This window comes from Crocodylus porosus, unplaced genomic scaffold (assembly GCF_001723895.1).
Source record: "Crocodylus porosus isolate Cpor-Errol unplaced genomic scaffold, CroPor_comp1, whole genome shotgun sequence".
NCBI classification, from domain to species: Eukaryota; Metazoa; Chordata; order Crocodylia; family Crocodylidae; genus Crocodylus; species Crocodylus porosus.
The window spans coordinates 11,071,337-11,082,914 of record NW_017728916.1 but is presented as its reverse complement, the minus strand read 5'-3'; the positions used below and the strand labels follow the sequence as shown (position 1 = coordinate 11,082,914).

The 11,578-nt window shown below is 49.4% G+C and overlaps 1 long non-coding RNA gene across 1 annotated transcript; it reads left to right on the top strand.

Annotated features, from left to right (window-relative positions):
* Positions 1-6,328: 6,328 nt before the first annotated feature.
* LOC109311098 lies at positions 6,329-11,361 on the top strand. The gene is made up of 3 exons (XR_002101411.1): positions 6,329-6,488; positions 9,682-9,687; positions 11,349-11,361. It is a non-coding gene; the product is annotated as an uncharacterized LOC109311098 (long non-coding RNA).
* Positions 11,362-11,578: the final 217 nt, after the last annotated feature.

Genomic DNA, 11,578 nt, shown 5'->3' with positions numbered 1-11,578 from the left:
AGTGCATGTAGTAAGGCGTACAAGGGCATATAGACATGAGCTTTAAGGCACGTGAGTGCACGTAGTAAGGCATACGAGTGCATACAGACATGAGCGTTAAGGCATATTCATGCATACAGTAAGGTGTATTAGCACATACAGACATGCGCTTCAAGACATATTAGTGAGTACAGATACGCACTTTAAAGCATATTAGTGCATATAAACATGCACTTTAAGGCGTATTAGCCTATGTTAATGTGCATTAAAGCATCACAAAAACAAACAAACCAGCATGCTGTTTGGCCAGTGCCCATTAAAATAGGCTAGTGCACCTGTTTCTAGTACCTCACAAGGGAGGTGCTGATTTAATGTGCATTAATGAATGTGTAGATGCGCCATCGGTCCATCAGAGTCCCGTTAGCTTTCTTCTTAGGTGGAGCTCTACCAGTCTCTGTCACCCGTTCAGGGATCCCAGCTTGGGTGATAATATGGCTCTCACCTAAGCATCAATTAGATATACCCCTTGGCAATGAATTAGTAGCTTTCCTCAGCCTCCGCTCCAATAACCCACCAGTCCATCAACAACAATTATCTCTGACAGCAATTATATTAGTTATTAGGACAGTGTTGTGGGTTAATGAGATAGTGTGAACCCCCTGGCTGACGGAGAGATGGGGTAAATTGTTTTCAGGCCCAGGTAAAAGAGCTTTCCCCAGGTATCTGCAAAACAAGCATTATTAAAAGCTTGGTTTTGGGAGATGTCCTCTTTGGAGATAATCGTTTGCAAATGATTACAATTTCTCTTTACATCGGAGGGAGCTTTAGTAGGGTCGAGCCGTTGGGTTGGCCTCGGTGCGGGCGTGCACTTAAGTGAGGGTTTTAACCCAGTTTTTAAATGGGGACGGGAGGTAGTTTCCGCACTCTCGTTTCTGTGTGAACCCTGAGTTACTCTGACTGGACGCCGTAGATTTGAACGCAAGCAAAATAAGCTGCTCTGACCCCAAAACAAGCATACTCCCCCCCGGCGGAGGGGACCAAACCCGCACTGTTTCAGTGCAAAAGCCCAAGGCCGCAAATGGGCTGCGGTTGCAGATCGTGAGCCTCCACGGAGGCACGTTAAACCGTTGGCTTTAGTCTCTGGGATTCCTTTGTGGATGAAAAGTAAACAGCACTGATGGCAACTGGACGGTTAATAAAAATACCAGCTCGCTCCAAATCCAAATAATCCTGTGTTGGCATGAACCACTCCAGTTGCTAACGAGTCCTTCCTGAAAAGAGCTTTCCCGTTAGCGCTGCAGAACATAAGCAGGAGAGATTAGAGCAGCGGTTGGCCGACGGACAGCACAACGGAGCCGACCAGGCGCGGCGGGCAGTGTTTGTTCTCCCTGGCAACCCCATGAGAGGTGTTAGTGGTGAAAAGCAGATTTCCCGGCCCGTGGGCATCGTTCGAGGGGCTCGCGGGCATACCTGTTGCTCGCGGGGTTGGGGACTGCTCTCTGCTCGCCCTGAAGGCCTTTGTCGTGCCAGCTGTTTTTTCAGGGTTTCTTTTGGAGGCGTGCATTGCATTAGTCTCCAGAGGAGCTCAGAAATACCGGGGCTCGCCGTCCTAGCGCCCGAAGCAGGCGGCACTCCAGAAGGTGGTGTTGGGCCATCGTCTGCAGGCTGTTCAAACCCTGCAAAGCACGGGGGAAATGCAGCCTGGCACCTTGTAGGCCCAGGTCATGATTCAGGATATGCCCGTGCAGTTCCTTAACTTTACGTATGTGAGGGATAACTGTCAGGGAGCTGGGATCTGAGACACAGAACTCCAGGCTAAGGGATATGGGTATAGGGGTATAAGGGAAATGGGTATAGGGGTATAAGGGAAATGGGTATAGGGGTATAAGGGAAATGGGTATAGGGGTATAAGGGATATGGGTATAGGAAGCCTTTGCTGGGCTCGGGGGCTCGTGTTGCGTGGCCACTCCGGGTATCATTTGCAGCGATGGATTGCGCTGCGCCTGCAGATCCGTCTTCTTTTACAAACGCAAGCTGTTTCGCTTGGCACGGCTGACGTGCCCTCTTTGCTCTTGGGATGCGCGTGCAAAAAGGCATGCCGAGTCCTCTCCTTGCTTTCAGGAAGGGAAAGGGCTTTCCTCCCGTTCTTGCTACTTAGCCTGACAACTGGGACACATCGCAGGTAGCGCGGCCATAAAGTGCCCCGGGTCAGAGGGGGCGTTATCACCTCCATGCCCGACGCTGCGTGCAGCTTCCCCGTTGCGCTCGTGGCACACGAGCCACCTGCGTGTTCAGCACAATCGTGTGATGGGAGTGTCAGCATTTTAAATGTCCCTGTCCTAAGCCCTCAGATTTGTTCCAGGTCCATCTTTTATGGATGGCAAGGTTGAATGAGGGGTGGGGGCCATCCGCTCCCCCTCCCTCTCTCTGGAGCAGCAACACAACTCAGCCCGGGTTTCGGAAGTGAGTGCGGATCGGGTTGTTTCCCTGACCTGCTGCCTTGACCGTGTCACTTGAGCTCGATTTGTGTCCACACCGGCATCGCAGCCACGCTGAGGCCGCTGTGTCAGCGTGGACCTCCGGTGTGGAAGTGCGGCGCTGGGGAGCAGCGGGTACAGCTGGAGCCAGTAACTTTAGGCAGTGTGATGCTCTCGGTCGTTAACAGAGGCCTCTGAGAGCCACTAATCCGCTGCTAAACCCTTCGGGGGTTTGCTCGCGCTGGGGGAGTGGAGGCCGCTGCTTTCTTTCCAACATAATCCTTTATATGTTAACGGGAAAGAGCCAGTGCCCGGCATTTCCCCGTGCAGCTGTAAGTCCACCGACCCTGGTGTAGGCGTAGTCCAACAAAGCTTTCAGCAAACCAGAATTCAGGCTGTGTGTGCAAATCTCTCTGTAGGTCTTATTGAGTTGGTCTATAAGGTGCATCTCTACCCTGTCTTCTGCCTGACTCATTCGGGTTTCTTTAGTTAGTCTGTAAGGTGCATCTCTACCCTGCGTTCTGCCGGACTCATCCATGTTTATTGAGCTAGTCTATAAAGTGCATCTTTACAGCCATGATGTGGTGCCAGGCCTTCTGGCCAATGCTCACAAGCATGGATGAGGCAGCAAAATCAAAGATGTGCCCCGTTGTCCTTCGTTATTAAGGGCTAGCAATGGACTTGGGGTGTGCGAGGCACAGGAAATGACACGCTCGCCTGATTCAGATTTTCTTGACTCTTAGTATTGCGTCAGTTAGTGCTTTCTGCTGGATTTCTTCCTGGAGGGTGTCAGGAAAGGGGATTTAATGTTCCAGAGTGACAGTTTCGCACTGAATGAACTGGGAAAGGAGGCTGTTGGAGGAATGCATAATTAAAAAATATTCTATATATTTTGTCAGCATGAAAATGTCCGCTCAATAGGAGCAGTTTTAGAGAGAATATAAGCTCCCGCACACATGTACAGACATGCCCACGTGCAGAATGTATATATCCTGTCTGCAATATCAACAGGTTCTAGGTGAATTAGACAGCAAGGCTTGCGAGGACATGGGTTGCAAGCTTGCAATGATTACTGATCCTTACCCCTACAAGAAGCTCTCAGGCCCTTACCCCTGCATGGAGCACCTGCAAGGTTTTGGCTCTCCGAGGACTCAGAACTGGGACCAGGCCAAAGCCAGATGTCTTCAAAACAAGCATGACTCGAGAAGAATGAGATCCTAAACTAGATAATCAAGGAATGGCTCTCTCTCCTCCCCAGGTTTTGAGCCATCAATAAAATCATGCTCTCAATGTTCCTCCAAAGCCCTGAGGATTAGAAAGTTGTTCCCCACCCAGTGATAATGGAGATTTTCAAATCATGACTTCATTGCAACACCGGCAGCTTTAGGGTAACATACCAAATATCCTAAGACTTGTATAACCGCGCTTTCCAAAATAAAATACAAGAAAAGAAAAGGGGGGCCCTTAGAGAGCTCTGATGCAGCCTTCGCTGCTCGTTTCCGTGATGCTCAGGTGCTGGAAACTCTTGCAATGGGTTCGTCGGCCTACGGTTCGGCAGTCACCCCACAAGAGAAAGATGACCCGTGTCGGCATCACCCGCCGGTCAGAGGGGCCCATTTGTTGCTGCAACCTCACACGACCTCACCTGCCATTTGGGCAACTGTCGAAGCATCTAGCTTCTCCCCAGTGACTTTGAGTCTGCCGTTGTATTGTACGTGGTCGCTTAAGCCAAAAGCTGACAACTCCCGGGAGGGTAGGAGCGGTAGGATAAAGCCAATCTGCTTTATTATTGAAGCGAAAAGGCTGCGCTGCATGTAGCGTTACGGTGGGATTCACCAAGTGCTGCAGTTACGTAGAGTTTTTCTAGCTGTTTTTCACCTCTGAAGAAATGCTTGAGGGGGTCTTTTTTTTTTTTTTTGGCATGGGTGTTTTGGGGAGCTGTGGCAAGTAGCAAAGACGCTTGGTCTCTGTCTTAACCTCTCTAACTAAGCAGAGTTGTTCCCTGGGAACCAGACATGGGGGTGCCTGTGTACTGTGTGTCAAAACCTCTGCTGAAGAACAAGGTAAAATAAAATAGGCAACTAGCAGTAAAAAATATAGCCAGAGTCAAAGTAGCTGATTCTTTTGCTGGGGAAGCCGATTGCTAAGGTTGATGGGTGGCAGCATTGACCATTTATATTTGTCATTCAGTAAAAATCTCTGCCTTTGAAGTTATGTGAATCTGCTGTCGAGTTCCCTGAGAAACTGGGGGTCCTGGTGCAGTATTTAGTGTCTCTAATTTAGGGCGCATGGGCTAGTGGGTCAAATTCATCACTCCGTTGACTGCTGGGGCTGTGCTCCCAGGTTTGCAAGCGGCTAATTAGGGCCGAGCGGTTATTCCCGAAGCCTCCCCAGGACACGCAGCTCTCGTTTTTGCTGAAGTTGTTGAGCAGCTTCTGTGCAGGAAACTGGAATTTGGCCTGGAGAAGTTGATCTGCTTTGGAAGTTGATAATATTGCCTGGAGCGCCGTGTACTGAGGGCAGGGACGAAACACACCTCCCCGTGCACATTTGGCAAGCCCAGCTACGTGCTGGTGTGCAAAACACTTAAGGTTTCACTCCCGCCTCTTCCCTGGGGAGAGAGCAACAGCCCTTGGCAGGTGGAAGTTAAAAGCAGGCTGCTTTAAGATTAGCGCAAAACATTCAGAAATTTTTCTTTTCCAACCCCCCCACACCAATTTCCTATGAGGCGAGTTAGAAGAAGCAGTGCGGGTGCAGAGAAACATTTCTTATTTTCCCTGCTTTGGACATAAATCCATGTCGGAGCTGGACCAGCTTGTAACTTTCCTGATGTTTTAGCTGTAAGTAGGGATGGGAAGAAAACTGGTCTGGTTAGACACAAACACATCATCCTGCCAGACATTGCCCCAGCATCCAGCTCTCTTGGGAAATCCCCAGCCATGTGATCACAGAGGATCATATGAGAGCCTCTCCTATAACAATTTACCTTTCTTTGGTTGGGCTGTTTTGAATAAAGCCTCTGCAGTTTGCCAGCTATTGACTTCAGCTTGGATTTCGGAAATGTGTATCGATGCAGCGGGGTGAAGATAACAGAAAATGTAGATTTCTAAGATTGATTTTTTTTTTTTTTGAGCCCATTCCATACAGCTTCTATCAGGGAAGCAGGTTTAGCCCCTAAAACAAGGGGAACTCCCAAAGATGCCTTTGAATTTGTATGAAGACCCCTCTCCATCTCCGGTCAACTGCATCTGTACCAAGGGGGACAGTTTCATCCTCTGGGCTCACAACTGCTGCCCTGAGTCTGCGGTTAATCCTCATAGTATTGATAGAGAGTCGTAGGACCACAGAAAATGAAGGTTGGAAAGGTGCTCGGGAGGTCACATCCAGTGCAACCCCCTGCTCCAAGCAGGACTGGCCCCAACTGCATTGTCCCAGCCAAGGCTTTGTCTACCCGGGTCCTAAAACCTCCAAGGATGGAGAGTCCCCCACCTCTCTGGGTAGCCTGGTCCAGTGTTTTAGTACCCTCCTAGTGAGAAAGCTTTTCCTAATATTCAACCCAAACATCCCTTGCTGCAATTTGAGCCCATTGCTCCTTGTCCTGTCATCTGCCACCGCTGAGCGCAATCCAGCTCCGGCCTCTTTGCAGCCCCCCCTGCAGGGAGGTGACGGCTGCTGTTAAATCTCCCCTTAATCTCCTCTTCTCTAGACTAAATAAGCCCAGTTCCCTCAGTCTTCCCTCAGAAGTCATGTCTTCCAGCCCTGGATCCATTTTTGTTGCCCTCCGCTGGCATCTCTCCAATTTCCCCATAGCCTTTCTGTAGTGGGGGCCCCAGACTGGACACAGGACTCCAGATGTGCCTCCCAGTGCTGAATAGAGGGGAATAATCACTGCCCTCGATCTGCTGGCAGCGCTCCTACCGATGCAGGCCAGGATGCCCGTAGCCTGCTTGGCACCAAGGGTACACTGCCACTACCCAGCTCCTTGTCCCCTGTCACTCCCAGGTCCTTTTCTGCAGAGCTGCTGCCCAGCCCGTCACCCCCCGCCTGCCCCGGTGCAGGGGATTGCCCCCTCCTCAGTGCAGGACTTTGCACTTGCCCTTGTTGAACCGCATGAGACTCTTTTTGGCCCAATCCCCCAGTTTGTCGAGGTCACTCTGCATCCTAGCCCTGCCCTCCGGCGTATCTACTACTTCTCCAAGCTTGGTGTTATCTGCAAACTTTGTGAGGGTGCATCCATCCCCTCTTCCAGGTCTTTGATGAAGACACTGAACAAAACCAGCTCCAGGGCCGACCCCTGGGGCACTGCACTTGACACCGGTTGCCAACTGGACATTGAGCTGTTGATTACTACTTTCTGAGCCTGATGCTCCCACCAGTTTTCTGTCCACCATTCATCCAGCCTGTACTTCCTTAGCTTGGCTGTGACAATGTTGTGGGAGACCGGATCAAGAGCCTTGCTAAAATCAAGGTATATCACCTCCACTGGTCTCCCCATATCCATGGAGCCAGTCTCCGCATCATGGAAGGCAATCAGGTTGGATCTTAGCATCCCCTGGATCACCTTATGCTGCACATGCTGGAATAGATGTTGCAACGTGGCCTGGAGCACATGTACCGCGCACGCGGGTCTGTCGGCAAATGCTTCAAACTGAGATGAGGATGCGCTCTGGGTGCTGTTGTGGGTGGGATTTGTTTTGCTCTAGGCTTTCCGGAGGTGCTCCCCGTCTCTGGGTATGGACAGCTGCCTGGTGGGGTTTATAACGTGCTTTACTGCTAAGGTTTTCCGGCGGGTCGGTCGTGTGCCGAGTTCTGACGCGGCGCCAGCAAAGCTCCTGCTCTCTGCCCTGCCCGGAGTGTAGCATGAGGCTCTGGTTTAATTAATCCTGGTGATCCCCTCTTGCTCAGATCCGTTCTTTTCAGGCACTGCCTGGTACGGTCATCAGAGTGAAGTGGGTGCCGTACTGGGTCAGACTGAAGGTCCATCCCCTTTCCAACCATGCCACAGAGCAGATGCTTTGGAGGAGCTGTGCATCCTGCGGCAGTGACTTGCCCAAGTTAAGTAGGCGCCATGTCGGAAAGTGTTTCCTTGTCTGTTCTGTAAATTTGCTGCCCGATCATTTCAGTGTGTGCCGCCTTTCTGGTGCTACGAGACGTAACGAATTAACGGTTCCTTATTTGCCATTTCCACGTCATTCATGATTTTATAGGTGTTTATCATCCTGGGCTGCATGGGTAGGAGCGTTCCCAGCAGATCCAGGGCAGTGGTTATTCCCTCTATTCTGCACTGAGGAGGCCACATCTGGAGTCCTGCATCCAGCTGTGGGCCCCCACTACAGAAAGGATGTGGACACATTGGAGAGAGTCCAGCGGAGGGCAATGAAAATGGTTGTGGGGCTGGGGACAGGACGGGTGAGGAGAGGCTGAGGGAACTGGGCTGATTTAGTCTGCAGAAGAGAAGGCGGAGGGGGGATTTAATAGCAGCCTTCACCTCCCCAAATGGTGGATCCGAAGAGGCTGGAGCTGAACTGTTCTCAGCGGTGGCAGATGACAGAGCAAGAAGCAATGGGCTCACATTGCAGCAAGGGAAGTTTAGGTTGAATATTAGGAAAAACTTTCTCACTAGGAGGGTAGGAAAGCACTGCCGCAGGTTACCCGGAGAGGTGGGATCTCCATCCTTGGAGGTTTTGAAGACCCGGCTAGACAAAGCCTTGGCTGGGATGATGCAGTTGGGATGATGCAGTCCTGCTCTGAGCGGGGCGTTGGACTAGATGTGACCTCCTGAGGTCCCTTCCAACCCTCATTTTCTATGGTTTTATGATTTTATTGAATCTTCCCCTCTGCCCTGTTGTTTCCAAACTGAAGAGTTTTGAACTTTCCAGTCTCTCCTCCTATGCAAGCTATTCTGTGTCGCTGATCTTCATTGTCTTTCTTTGCATGTTTTCCAGTTCTACCTTATCCTTATTAAGATGGGATGGCCAGAAGTGCATGCAGTGTTCAAGATATGAGCACACCATGGATTTATTTAATTTTTTTTTTGTTTTCAGTTCCTCTTCTGATTTTGCCTATCACTTTATCTGCCTTTTTGACTGCTGCTGCACACTGAGCTGATGCTGTCAGAGATCTTTCCCCAGTGACCCCAAGATCTTTCCTAAGCTAACCCACAGTGCAGAATTGAGCATGTGTAGTTAGGGTTATTTTCCCCATGTGTACACTTGTACACAGCACCATTACATTTCATCTGCCGCTTTATTGCCCAGCCGGGCGGTTGTGTCACATCTTTCTGTAATGCTTCACCGTGAGCTTTGGATGGGGCTAGCCAGAATCATTTTGTAATATCTGCAAACATGGTCATGAATAGATCCTGGTGTCCCTGTTCCCCTAGCCCTTATTCTTTTCCCTTTCTCTGCATTGTCTTCTGCCTTCTGTTTTCCCCTTTCCCCCTCCATTATTGCATTTAAAATTGAACCCTTTTGAGGAAGTAATGCTAGAATAGTTGGCATGGGGGTTTTTTTCTTTATAGTTTCCTTATACTGAGGCTTTTGTATGACCAGAGGAAACACTGCTGAAAACTCGGTGGTGTTTGGGTTTGTATTAACATACAATGAGTTGAGTTTATGTTAATACGCAATGAGAGCAAGTTTTAATTGATTATTCATGTTGTCTTTTACAGAAAATTACTTGCCTTCAGAAATGCAGCAAAATGAGTCTTCGGGGGGGAATCAAAACTAAATATGTGCCGGTTTGCTGTAATTAAATGTTCTTTCATTGCTATGAAGGGTCGCCTTGTGGGATGCATCCAAGGTTATAACAGCAGACCAAGCACCCGCTGTACATAGAAATAGCATTCATCTGTCCACTTTCCTCCCAGCTGTATCTTGGCTACTTCATCTTTTCCAAGATGAGACCCGATATATTCTTATTTCAGTTAAGCTGTTTTTCACTTGGCTCTTTTACAAGTGTTGCTTTTGTACGTGACTACATTTTGATTTTTTTTTTAATTTTTTTTTTTTGGTACTTGTGGAATCTTTTTATTGGTTTCTGCCAGGGCTTTTAAAAGATCCCTGTGTTAAACCTCTTGCCTGTTCTGACCACATGTGGGATGGTTAGAAACGGGCACGTTTCTTTTCTAGCCGTCATCCTACCTACTTGCTTCGTATTTACCGTTAAATTTGCCACCGGGTGCTCTCTGTGAAAGCCCATTGAAACTCTGCGTGGAAGCATACAGACCCCAGTGTAGGATTATGCTCCAGAATGACATGTCCAGGTAATACTAAGGCATAACCAATGCTGGTTTGACACCACAGCTGTCGTGGAGGCTTTCCAGCTCCTGTCTTTGGGGGGCTGCACTCAGTATTTAGCAGATCGGGCACCGATCCGTTGTGTTTCACTTCCATGGCGTGACTCCTCTAACCCGATCGTCATATGATGTTTGAGGTCTTGAGTGTAATTCTGGGAGGATTTGCCAAGCAGTTCAGCGAGCAGCCTAAGCTGGGGGCACTTTCTGCCAAAGGAGTTGAAAAAGTAAAGGAAAAAGCCCTGATTTAATAGGTCAGCTTTATCCGAGCTTCCTACGCCAGCACCACGCGCTTCACCTCTCTCAATCCACTGGGTATAACAACCTACTCACCATTTATGCTTGGTTAGTTGGTAGCTGGTTAGTTGGAAGTCTCTGCTTTCTAGTATGTTAACAAGTGAACGGTTACTGAATTTCATTGAGGCATTTAATCCATCTGTGGTTTATGCAGAAGACCGGGAATTCGGAGATCTTGGGGGTTTTTTTCATGGTTCGCCCACAGGAAGTCTGGCAATGTTTACCCCTGATTTTTTCTTTTTCCTTTAACACCTCTTAATGATCCCAAATGTCAGTTTTATCACAGACATGCTACTCAAGCCTGTTGCTGGTTGTATGTCTCTCTTAAGCTGGTTGCATTTAATTTGTAAGCTGGCTGTATTTAACTGTTAAGCCGGGTGCATTTAACTCTTAAGTTGCATTTAACCCTTTTAGGTGCCGCGACGAGTTGGTGCGTCCTGAGACCAGCGCTCACATGGTGCCTCCGCTAGATTTCATAACGACGTTCATGCGTGTGCAAACAGCTAAAACCTTAACTGCAGGCAAACTCGAGCGAGTCTCGGGAAAAATCACTTATTAGTTGCCTGCTCTGTGAGATGAGATAATATAGGAGGCTTGTTGTGAGGCTTCATTCATGAGCGTTGGTGAAGCGATGAACATCCATGGATGAAAGTGGGTTTGGCAAATCATAGTATTGCTCGATCCGTTTTGTTGCCAGCAGCGTATCGTGCAACCGGTGGCTGGTCATGGGGCCTGGGTTTCATGTGCATGACAAAGGTGTGCTTGCCTACCTGTCCGCTGTGGTTTTCAGTGGCTGGACAGCACTGAAACCTTGGGGAGCCAGGATGAATAGGTAAGTGAGGGTGGGTATTTGCAGAGCGGGGGCAGTAGTCTGCTGCATCTTGTGTAGGTGCCCGGGGGTGGAAGGAGGAGCAGAAAGTGTGTTTTCTTCTAAGTGGGAGCAAAATTCCCACTTTCCTCCTACCTGCAGTTGCAAGGGGTCTGGTGATGTGTCACTAGGTTCCCACTTAGTGCAGCAGTATCTCGGTCCCCTTCCCTGTGTCCCATCCCTCGCTGGGCTGTTTCGATCAGCTGGTTCAGGCAGGATGCTTTCAAGGTTGTGGGTGCTGGTTTGCTCTCCATGCAGGCTGTTCCCTTGGCTCAGCACATCTCTTTGGCCCCGGCAGGGACCTGTGTGTCGCAACAAATACGTACGACAAGCACTGCCTTCGCTTATGGTTTGATCTTGCTGCTGTCTGATAACTGGTTTTTCAGCCCTGACTGCAGTCAGCACAGCCCTGACTTCCAGCAGCGACGTTTAGCCCTGTGCCAGGATGTACTTGTGAAGGCAGGGAGAGGACTCAAGTCTTCCTGACAGCTGATTTGCCTTCAGACCCTCTCTCCGTATAGGTTTTAAGCTTTTTTTAATGTTTTTGCAGGGCAGGCGTTCGTTTCTTGGTTTTGCTAAAATCAGCTCGTGGTGGGTAGAGGTTTGACGGACCCAACCAGTGGTACCTGTCGCCTTCCTTGGGAACAATACCTCGCCAGCGCT